Below are 11,563 nucleotides of genomic sequence, written 5' to 3' on the forward strand. Positions count from 1 at the left end.
CAACATCTGAAGGCCTCCCCTGGACATTCAAAGCTTCTTGCAACTGGGCCCCCAAACCCCGTGCCCACCCCGCACCACCGCAGTCCTAGGCCAGGGTCCGTCTCCTCAAGCCAAGTGTCCAAGTCCTGCTCATGGAACGAAATCCATCTATCAGAAGCCGCATTTCCAGGAGGAGGTCAAGTTCATGGGGACATGGCGGTCGTGCCATTTTTACCGTACATGCAGGTTGGTCTCAAGTTTTTTAAGTACAGTCACGTGCCGAAGCCTAGAAGGAAAAATGACCATGTACAAGCGATTGCTACCCCTAGAATTTGTCCAACGGCCTTCATTCCTTCACAGCCGGGTATTCATTCATTCAGTGAATTCTGATGCTTCTGGGAGAACATTCCAGCAGCAGGAAAGCCCGAGTCCCCACTCCGGGGGTGGTGCAGGTACAAGACCTGTTTGCAGCCACAAAACCAGATGATGGGAGTTCGTGTCACTCTAGGGCCTGGGGAAAGTCACAAGGACAGAGGCTATGAGCTGGAGCCAACCCGGTGGCCATACTCTGTAGCCGTGGTTACGTGCCTGCCTCTCTGAGCCTCAGTTTCCCCGTCTGTGAAAGGATGACGGCAGCCCCTCTCTCCTAGGTTGGAGCCACAGACGAGGGCCCTGGACGGCTACACTGCTCGGAGAGGGGAACCCACAAACTGAGATGTCACCTGCTTCCTTCGAAAAGGACTTTTTAGTCCCATCGAGTATCCTGGGGTGGCTGTAACAAATCACCACACACTTGGGGACTTAAAGCAACAGAAATGTACTCTCTCATGGTCCTGGAGCCAGAAGTCCAAAATCAAGGTGTCACAAGGCCGTGCTCCCTCCAGTGGCTCTCAGGGAGGGTCCTTCCTGCCACTGTCCCTTCTGGGGCTCCAGGGGGTCCTCGGCTTGTGGCCACACCCCTCCAGCCGCTGCTTCCAACTTCACACGGCCCCTCTCCTGTGTCTCTGTCTCTGGTCGTTGATAAGGACCTGTCTTAATCCAGAATGATCTCACCTCCAGATCCTTGCTTCGACTGCATCCACAAGACCCCATTTCCGAGCGAGTTCACATTCCGAGGTTTTGGGTAGATACGAATTTTGGAGGGATGCAATTCAACCCAGTACAGACACCCAGGAGGGACGGGCAAGTGTCCTGCTCTGTGTGTCATGGAACCAGGAAAGGACCCCTCCTGGTCAGGCGGCAGGTGCAGAGCCGACCTCAGGTAAGAGCAGGAGAAGAAAGCGGAGGCAGCTGCCAGGCTGCTGGGTGGACGGTTTGGACTTGACCCTGGGAAGAGGCTCAGAGCCTCTCACACCTTCCCACCGCCGGCCGCCACGTGGCCTGTGGATGAGGACAGCGTGAAGAGACCAGCCAGGCGGCACGCCCGCGTGAGCCCGGCCCTGTTGCTACGCACTCCGGTACCCCGTGAGGAGGCAGAGCGAGATAGTCCCCTTGGGGTTCCTGGAGCTGCTGGGTGGAAGGTCAGCGTGGCTCATCTTTTGGAGACAGGCCCTGGCTCAGAGACACGGACCTTCGTCACCCACGGAGCACAGCCACGACAGACATTGCACCGGGAGACTTCCTCCGGGAAGGGGAGCGATGCCCAAAGATCTCTTTGTCTTAAAACATTAACGTCCAACTTGAAATCGGGCCGGGCACGGAGGAGGGGGAGAGGCAGACGGGGTGGGGAGCCTTCACTGCGTGTCATTCATAAGCCACACACTGGGCCCTTCATCGGGCCCAAAACTCACCCTTGTGGCTACGCAAAGATTTATTGAAGCCCCAGCGTGGGCTCATTTATTTTCTTCCAAACCGATTTGAAAAGACCGTTTGCATCTGCCCTGGAGGGAAAAAAAAAATGTGCTTATTTGGCAAACTTTGTTTGAAAAGTTTGTCCCCAGAGAAGTGGCTGCGTGTTTGGTCGGGGCCAGGGGCCGTGCGGGGAGGGGGCGGTTGTGACTCAGCCCTACCCTCTGATCGGCGGGACCTAGAGAGCACAGAGAACGTGAACTCACACATCCCTTTTGCACATTGGGACCCACAAAGCCTGAGGACCCGTTGGGGTACTTTCCCCTAAGATCAAGTTCTCTTTAGGGCTTTATCCAGCCCCCCAGGGGTGTCTATTTCCAGATAGCTGCAAAATGCAAATTGCAAAATGGAAAAAAAAAACATGTAAAACTGAGTGGGGACAAATAGGCAATGAGAATTTCAAACGTCATCTGACTTTGAGAAAGGGGTGGGAATTCTCTCTGCCCTCTCCAGAAAAGAGAAATGTCGTCCACGGATCAGTTCTGGCCTTTCTCATATCCTTAATATGCAAAGAGCTTTGATAAATCAATAAGAAAGAAAAACACGATCATAGAAAAATGGGCCCAAGATCCGACTGGGAGATTCCCAGGAGGAAAGTTCGGTCTGTAAGCTCAGGTAGCACAATGTTCAGTTTTACCAAAAATCAAAGAAATGTGACTCAAAGCCTAGACAACAATATCATTTTGCACCTACCAAACTGGCAAAGATGAAAAGGAAGGAGAACAGCGGGTTGGTGAGACGGGGGGGCCTAACGCGGACCCCGATCTGGGGAGCACTTTGCCTACATGCATCCTCAGCATGGACCGAGGCCGGTCATTGGCCCAGCCACACACGCCACTTTTAGGCACAGAGACTGGGCTCGGAGGGGGCCCGGGTGCTCTGCATTCCAGGAGGCCGTGGGCTGTGCCTGTCCCGGGGGGCGCATGGCTCCCCCGGTCTGAGAGACGGTGGTGGGAGCCGCAGGGAGCAGACATGGGCTTACATTCAGGAAGCGAGTCCTGGCAGCAGTGGGGGGACTCCCCGCTGTGTGGGGCAGGCATGGGACACAGGTGGCCCCAGCTTCCCCTCAGACGCTGATGTTGCCCCCCCCCCATACGGCCTGGCCTGTCTGCACGCAGCACCCCACCCAGCACCCCACGTCGCCCCACCCCTGGAGCAGTGAACTCAACGTCAGTGCTGGAAGGCCCCACGGGGAACGCCCTGGTTGACGGAAGGGGACACCGAGGGCAGCAGCCCTCCCCCGGTCACCCTGGTCCCACCAGGCCTGGGCCCTGAGAACCCCAGACCCTCAGCACGCTTCCCAAACTGGTCCCCAGAGGCCACATGCGCCCAGCCGTTAACAGACGAGTCTCAGGTGATCAGCTCCAGCCACAGCGTGGCCCTGCCCGGCCGTACGAATGTTGCTCATGACTCCTCTCCTCTACGTGGTTGACAATTCCATCACCATAGGGCAGCTGGGGACACGAGGAGGACGGGTGTCAAGTGAGGGAGTGGCAGCAGGTGGGAGATGGGCCTGTGTGGACCGCAGGATGAGGGTCTGTCCTGGGCAGGAGGTCAGGGAGGGCTTCCCAGAGGAGGGGGTGCGGGAGCCACATCTGAGGGTCGAGGAGGAAGCATGTGGCGAGACGAGGGGGACCCGTCTTGGGGAGACGCCTCCGAGCCAAGCTCCGCTCCGTGGGGCCCCGCCCCGCGCATTTCCTGAGCTCCAGCTAAGCGTCCTGCAGCCGCGGACGGCCCCCCGAGGTGCTCCAGCGGCCGGCACCCTCCCTCCGCGCCGGGCACGGGAGCCACCTCCGTGCCTCTATGCTCACAGAGCGCTCGTCAGGCCCGTTTTACGGATGAGGGGACTGAGCTCAGAGAGGGGAAGACGCCGATGTTCGCAAGGGTCACGCAGCTGGTCAGGGGGCAGTGAAGCTTAGACCCCTGGCCCCGTGGCGCCGCCGGCCCCCTGGGCACGGGTCCTGGCCTGTGACGCGTAGGCGCCCAGGCTCGGAATGGGCCGGAGTGGGCGCGCTCTGTGCCCTCGCTGTCTTCTGTCTCCTCCCCTTTCTTCCAAGCCCAGAGAAGGGGGCCGCCTCCAAGAAGCCCACCTGGATAGCAGCCATTCAGGCCACCGAGGAGGAGGGTTGAGGATCAACTCGCAGGCGCCTCACCAGCTCAGGCCAACGGATCATCCCCCTGGGAGGTAGGAGGGAAAGGAATCAGGGTGGTAGCCTACAGTGAGCTAGGGAGGCGTGCATGAGGTCGTGGTGGGTCGAGATGGAGGGACAGCCTACAGAAGCTGGGAAGCCGCCCCTGAATAATGCAGGCTGAGGCCCATGTCTCAAGCCTGCAGGCCTGAGCACAGTGGGTTTTCATTGCTCCCATGACGATTGGAAGAGCAACGCCTGCCCCTGAAAGAAAGGGGGGGCTGGGCATGGCGGGAGCAGATGCTCAGGCAGTCCCCAGACCCTTAGGGCCATTATGCCCTCAGCCCCCATGGTCCTCACAGCCAGCCATGTGGTGGGAGGCTCAGGGGGACCCTGGGGCCAGGGCAGGGAGGTGCTCTGAGCCAAGGCTCTGGTGCAAAGAACTGGGTAGACATACAAAGAGAAGAATTCATCATTTGGCTTGATAAGCGTGTTGGTGCACCGTCACTTCATCCCCCTGAATTTTAGGGACTTGAGGGCCTGCTCAATTGAACTCCCACCCAGGCTCTGGAAGAGGGCCTGTGTGTGCAGAGGCCAAAGCCACGTTTTGGGACATTCCATTGAGACCTAGTTGGACCACCTCATTAATGCCTCCCACCCCACTAAGCATAGCAGGGCCTCGGGCAGAGTCTGAGCACAGCGTGCGCAGTCGAGGCCCCCGCCTCCCATGGCTCTGCCAGGGGTTCCAGCATGGTCCACCCAGACATGTGTCTGGAGAAGAGCATAATTTAAAAAAAAAAAAGACTCTGCCATCAACAGATGAATAAAACGTGGCACTTGAATACAATGGAATACTATTGGGCCTTAAAAAGGAAAAACATTCTGACGCCTGCTACCGCATGGGTGGGCCTCAAGGACACAAAAGGACGAATCCCGTGTGGTTCCACCTACAGGAGGTCCCGAGGGGAGTCAGATTCATAGAGACAGAAAGTCTTATGGGGGCTACCGGGGCTGGGGGTAGCTGGTTTATGGGTACAGCGTCCTTGTGGAGGACGATGAAAAGTTCAAGTGCAGATAGTGATGACGGTTACACGACATCGTGAATGTATTTGATGCCACCGAGTTGTACGAGAAATACTAGGTTATATTATATTTTAACACGGTTACAAAAAAAATTGCTGACCTCAAAGGGGCCTCAGCAGGTATGAGCTGTGTGGCCACGGGCCACTTACGTCACTTCTCTGTTTCCTGTAAGTAGCGTATGCATCACAGCAGCTCCCCCCACACACACACACACGCAGGGCTCCCGTGGGTGCTGCCTGAGCAGGTGCCGGCTAGGTGTCCCCATGGGCAGCCTGGTCTGATGACCTTGGCAGACTACGCTGCACCAGGAAGCGTGGGGTGACCATGGGCTGAACTTGGGCTCCCAGGGCCAAGGCTCGGGACTGGCCGTACCTCTTGGGCCTGTCACTCCGTGCCTCTGGGGCGCAGTTTCCTTGCCTGTCCCAGCAACGTCCTGGGGGAGGCAGGAGGTGCCAGGTGTTCTGCCTTTGATAAGAAGCTTCAAGACCAGGCGCGGCATCCTCCTCGCGGGCACAGCCCCCCCAGTTCTGAGGGAGCTCAGGGCAGGAAGCTCTCCCAGTGGGTCGTAACCTCGTCCTTATTCCTCTGACCTGCTGCCCCGCCCCTCAGACCAACAGGACAGGTAGCGTGCCTGACCCTCTGTTTTCCCAGCCCCTGGCATGCAGTTGGTGCTTAATAAATGTTTGTGGCATGAAAAAATGCCTCTTTTGCCCCCAGACTCGGAAACACTGTGAGGTTCAGCTGGAGGCCCAATGCTCCAGAAAAGCTGGCCCCTTCTTTGACAGGTACATTGGACCAAGAAGGGGCATAAAGGAAATGTTTTGCGTGTCCCCAACCCCCGTGACAGGCCGAGGAAACAGCCCTCTCTCTTGCCTGGATTTCCAGAGACTCACCAGCTTGGGGCTCATGCCACCTTTTCCCAGCCTCTCCTCGAGTGGGCAGGGAAAAGCTGGGACCTTTCTGTTATAGAAATGACCTGACCAAAATAATAAAGGTAGTGGGGGTGGAGTGTGAGGGTGAGAGGAAAGAGAGCAGGAAAGAAAGAGGAGAGAGAGAGGAGAGAGAGAGAGAGAGAGAGAAAAGAAAGAAAGAAAGAAAGAGTATATGAAAGAAAGAAAGAAAGAAAGAGAAAGAAAGAAAGAAAAGAAAGAAAGAAAAGAAAGAAAGAAAGAAAGAAAGAAAGAAAGAAAGAAAGAAAGAAAGAAAGGAAGGAAGAAAGGAAGGAAGGAAAGAAACGCAGGGCGTTGCAGAAAGCGGAATGAACTAAAAACCCCTCCCACCAACATGTGTTTCCCTGTGTTAATAAAACACTTTGTCTTTACAACTCAGAAAAATTTGAAAACTCTCGCAGACCCGCTCGCGCATCAGTATTCATGACAGCTGTCTTCCTACAAAACGCTCTGAATGCAGCCCCCTCCCGTCGGCGAGCGCCCACCCCGCCTGCGCTCTCGTCCCCCTTCAAAACAGATTGCGAGACAGATGATTGCATTGTTTCCTGCATTTCCATCTGAAAACTCCCCTCCGTGCCGGCCACTGGGCGTCCCCATTAAGGCCGGGGCACCACGGGGCCACGTGGGGTGGCAGAGCCTCTGTCCCGCTCCCTGGGGCCCTTCCCTCGGAAGAGGAAAAAGAACCAGGCAGACAAAGGTGCAGGACATAAATTAAGCCCCGGCTTTTTAAGTTCAAACTGATTTTTCTTTATTTTTCCACAGCTGTCAGAGGAACCGGGTAGAAATCCAGTAATGCATGTTTAATGTATTAAAAAGAAAGAAAAAAAAACACCAAACCGTCCACTCCGAATGTCCCGTCCTCCCCGACTCGCACTGGGGACATTATTTCGGGCCAGTGAACTCTGAGCAAGTCAAGTGTGGAGATGTGGACCGGGGCCAGGGACCCCCGCCGGTGGCTGTCATATCTGCTGAAAGCCCACTTGTCATAGGAGGCCTGGGGCGGGAGGGGCACAAACGTCTCGCAGAGCGGGACCGCCCACGGAGCGGCCCACGTGTCCAGGGCCGGCTGGTCGGTGCCGGCCCAGCCCGGACAGACCACAAGGCGGATGGACCCACCGTCCTGCCCCAGTCACGCTGCAGCCCGGCCACCCTGCCAGGCCCTTCCCGGGCCCGTGGGGAGGCCGGCCCCTCTGGCGTCCCCTCTGCTGACAGAGGGCTGAGGGGCGCAGGTGCGGGTCACGCGCGTGCTCCCGGCTACAGTGAAGAAGCCGAGCCAGGGGTCCTTGTCACTCTGCCACCCAGCGTCCAAGCTTGGGGAAGTGTCCTCCTTTATGGCAGTGAGGTCCCCCCCAGCCAGCCAGTCCTCACCCGACCCTCAACCCATCGGGCCCCAGATCCGGCCCCAGCCGCACCAGAGGGGGACGCGTGGGAAAAAGCCCGGCAGCCCCCACTCGCGTGCGGACCCCTCTGCTGCTCCGCACCATGGGCCCGTCCGCCCCCACATCGTCGTGCTGAAAGGGGGGCTCCTCCACCCCGTTCCAGGCAGCTTTCCCCACGCGGCAACGTGGTCCCATCATTCTTCTGAGAAGAGCTGATGCCATCACACGCCCGTGCCAGCCGCAGGGCGAAAGCGTTTCCAGCGTGAACTCACTCGCGGAAGCTTTCGTCATCGCCCCCTCTTTCAGATGAGGAAGCTGCGGTTTGGGGAAACTGAGTCACTGACCCGTGGCGCTAGGACTGGACGCTGAGACCTGAATCCTGACCGTTTCTGCCCCAGCAAGCTAGGCGAGACAATTCGCCACCGGAAGTCAGTGTGGCCGCTGTCATCCAGCAGGTGCCTGGGGGTCCTGCCCTCCCCGGCCTCCGCTGGCAAAGGGCAGAGAAGGATGCCGAGCTGCCTTCCTCCCCCCACCCGCAGCACGAGTGCGGGTCTCCAGGGACCCAGGCCAGAGAGGGACGGGTCCAGCCCCCCTGACAAGCCGGGCGCTCCCCTCCCAGCATCCGAGACCCATTCTGGCCCAGCTGACCCCCTAGCCCGCCCGGACCGAGGGCGACGGTCCTAAAAGGCCCTGGACCCCAGCTCGGCCCCTGACTCGTGTGCGGCCGTGAGCGAGTCTCCCCCTGGACCTCAGTCTCACCATCTGTAAAATGGCTAAACACCTCTGTGCTGCCCACCCCAGGGTGTCACTGAGATGCTAAGTGAGCTCAGCAGAAGTTCCTAGAGTCTCGTCAAGCATCACCCAGGAGCAAAGCCATGCTGTCCCCATGCTAACCCCGGGCACCAGAGAGCAGCGGCCTGCGCACCCCGGGCCAGGCCCTCCCTCCCAGCTCTTCCCCGTCTCCGACAAGCCCCCCTCTTCAGGTCTCCGTGTCTACTGGCCCTTCCTGCTCCAAAATCTTAATTTCCTGTGACTCCAAATCCAAAGGGGCCTCTTGCTGCTGACCAGGGTCATTTCTCATGGGATTTGGGGCCATGGCTGGTTCCACCACACGCAGGTGATAGGTGAGCCCCGCAGTGGTTCATGCCCTCAGGCCAGTCACCCTTGAAACACCTGGTGGGCTCAGCAAGGGGCTCAGGCCAGCACCCCAAAACTGGGGTGTGAAGGCATGCATGCTCAGAGCCCGCAGAGAGCTGCCTCATGAGTCAGGCCACATCCAGATTTCCTGGCCATAGCGACCAACTCCAGGGCCTCCCCAGCCTGGTCCACCCGATCTGTTAGGTGACCTCTGCAGGGTACAAGTGTACGGCTGAGCCACATTCCTGGATCACGGAGCCAGCAGGGTGGGGAAGGGAATGGCCTCTGGTGAGTAGGCAGGAGACACCAGCTGTGAAGTCCCGCAGATCTGACTTGGGGCTTGAGGGGTTTGAAGAGTCTGGTCGGTCAAGACGTGCCTTTCAGAGGCTCCGTCTCCCCATCTATAAAGTCAGATCATGGTGCCTCCTCCCATGAGCACCTAAACAATGTTTGCAAACTCCCAGCATCCACTGCAATCAGAATACAGAATCGTCACCACAAGGACCTCTCTCATACCACCCCTTAATCGTGACGGCCACTGAGGCCATGTCCATCACCCTGGCAAACGCTATTCTGTTTTCCAGCTCTCGAATTTTGTCACTCGGAATGTTCCAGAAATGGAATCCTACAGTACGGGACCTTTCGAGGTCGGTTTTATTCACTTGGCCCACCACCTTGAGATGTCGTGGGCTGAACATGTCCCCCCAAGGTTCGTATGTCGGAGGGCTGACCCCCAGGACCCTGGAATGTGGCTGTGTTGGAGACAAGGCCTTCATGGAGATGCCTGAGTTAAAACGAGGCTGTTGGGTGGGCCTTGGCCCAGTCCGACTTGTGTCTTTATAAGAAGAGAAATTTGGACACACAAAAAATTACACCAGGGCTACGTGTGCACAGAAGAGGGGCCGCGTGGGGACTCGGGGAGAGGAAAGCCATCTGCAGGTCGGGGAGTGAGACCTCAGGAGACACCAGCCCTGCCAACATCTTGCCTTTGGGGTTCCGGCCTCGGGAGCTGGGAGGTGACCTGCTGTCATTGGAGCCCCCCAGGCTGTGGTGTCACCGCGTTCCGGCAGCTGGAGCAGACTGACCCCAAATCATTTGGTTTAACTCTTTCACCTGTTGAAAAACATTTCTGTTGCTTCCAGTTTCGAGGGCCATGACAAATAAAGCTGCCATGAATAATCGTGGAGACCAAAGTTGCCAGCACAGGACGCACACGTACGCACACGTGTTTGCACACCCACCCACGCACGCACGCACGCTACTCCTCATCAGCTGCCTTCTGCATACGCCACAGGTTGTCACCCAGGGCAAGACTTTCGGCAGAGAAAGAACACTCCGGGCTACCACGCATCCCGCCTGTGCCCCAAGCCGAGGAAGAACCTCACATCGAAGCCCCGCTTTTCGTCCAGCGGGTCTGGTCATAAAATCCGACACCCAGAGCTGTCTGAGACGAGTCAACGGCCACTGCTTTTCCGAATTACATTTTTAGAGGCCGAGTGAGGGGGCTGGGCCGGGGCCGTCGGGGCCGACCGGGGCCAGCAAAGCCAGCTCCTTGGGTCTCCCCAGCCCCCAGCCTCTCCCGCCGCCGGGCTGGGGACCCCCGGGGAGGCCCCGTGCCCAGCACAATAGCAGCACCTGCCAGGCTGTGCTCACCCCAGGGAGCCCCGAGCCCGAGGCGCGGGTCGGGCGCCTGGCATGAGGTCCCCATTGTTCGCCTCCTTCCCTCTCTGGGGCTCTTCCGCGGAGTGACAGGGCAGCCCCAGAGGTCACCTCCAGGGCACTCGCAGGGGGCTCCCGGGCATCTGTCTCAGGCCGTGGGCAGCAGGAGAGGGGCTGGCCCAGGCCCATTGTTTGGGGCCCAGCAGCCCACCCGACGAGAGAGGGCCCCATTGTCCCAGAGCAATCTGCCACACTCCTGCCTCCCCACCTTCTCCACGAAGGGGGCCCGCATGGGACACAGCCAGGCGGCCTTGGTGGGCCACACTGGCCAGCACCGCGCTTCCGGGCCCCCGGCAGTCCTTGGTCCCTTCCATGCTGCATTCGGTTCTAGAATCTGGAAGCTGAAATCTATGTCTCCCAAGCCCTTGCCAACTCCTGTCGACAGGGCCAGCTTCTGAGCGGCACTTACGAACCTAACTATGTCGGAACAGAGGCACGGTGAACGCTCACCCCCCCAGGGACGCAATGGGACATCTCCAAGCCACCCCTGGGACGCAGCTGCCGAGGAGTTCGCCCGTCAGGTTGGAAGGCCCCATGATGGGAACAGCAAAGCTCCTTTCCTGGTAAATTTCATTCTAGAAAATTCCATTGCAGCCCCCAAAACAAACAAACAAACAAAAAAAAACCTTCATTTTTCACAAATGTTGCTAATGAGATTAGCCGATCAAACATATAATTTAGCCTAGATAATCCCCAAATGGTATCAACCTAGACACTGTCAAGGCTGGCGGCCCTTGGCCACAGACTTCGTCAGGTGTTTCAGAATCATCCAGAAACTCTGGCAGAAGAAAAGCCCAGGAGGGTGATTTCTACTCGCGTCTCGGTGGGTCTCAGCGGCTGTGTCATCACAGCCCAGAGGGACAAAGCCACGAGGCGAAAGGCAGTTGTAGCCAGATGCTTGGATTTCTCCGGGTCTGGCTTGCCCGCACCCTCACTAAACACTGCAGAGAGAGTCGAAAGTTACCGTATTAACTGCAGGATTCTGTTGGTGATTGAAAAACAAGGACATATTCGCACTCCCCGAATCTTAAAAACTGACAGGTGACTTCACCTGGATGTTTGCATAACGGTCACAGATAAAGCCCTAAGAGGGGCCATGCACCCCCACACCTGACCAGGAGGTGCGCTCAGTGGGTCGGGGTCCTTGGAGACAGGAACCAGCTCCTCCCCTTCACCCAGAGCCCAGCACAGGGCCTGCCCGAAGCTAGGACTTCACTGTTACTTGGAAGAAAGGATGGAGAAGTGGAGAGATGCAGGGATGAAGGGAGGAGAGATGCAAAGATGGAGGATGCAGGATGGAGGATGGAGGGATGGAGGTTGGAGGGATGCAGGGATGGAG

At 57.9% G+C, this 11,563-nt stretch overlaps 1 protein-coding gene across 3 annotated transcripts in view; it reads right to left on the minus strand.

Annotated features, from left to right (window-relative positions):
* Nucleotides 1–6,765: 6,765 nt before the first annotated feature.
* Nucleotides 6,766–11,563, minus strand: part of LOC120584721 (uncharacterized) — a 26,841-nt gene continuing 22,043 nt past the window's right edge. For 2 of the 3 annotated variants that reach the window (XR_005648115.1, XR_005648114.1), the window contains exon 6: nt 10,852–11,165. The gene's annotated coding sequence lies outside the window, so the exon portion shown is untranslated. Of the gene's footprint in view, nt 9,619–10,851; nt 11,166–11,563 lie in introns of those variants that run through there. The other variant, XR_005648116.1, reaches the window with a different exon arrangement.

The sequence above is a fragment of the Pteropus medius genome, unplaced genomic scaffold (genome assembly GCF_902729225.1).
Source record: "Pteropus medius unplaced genomic scaffold, Ma_sr-lr_union100, whole genome shotgun sequence".
NCBI classification, from domain to species: Eukaryota; Metazoa; Chordata; class Mammalia; order Chiroptera; family Pteropodidae; genus Pteropus; species Pteropus medius.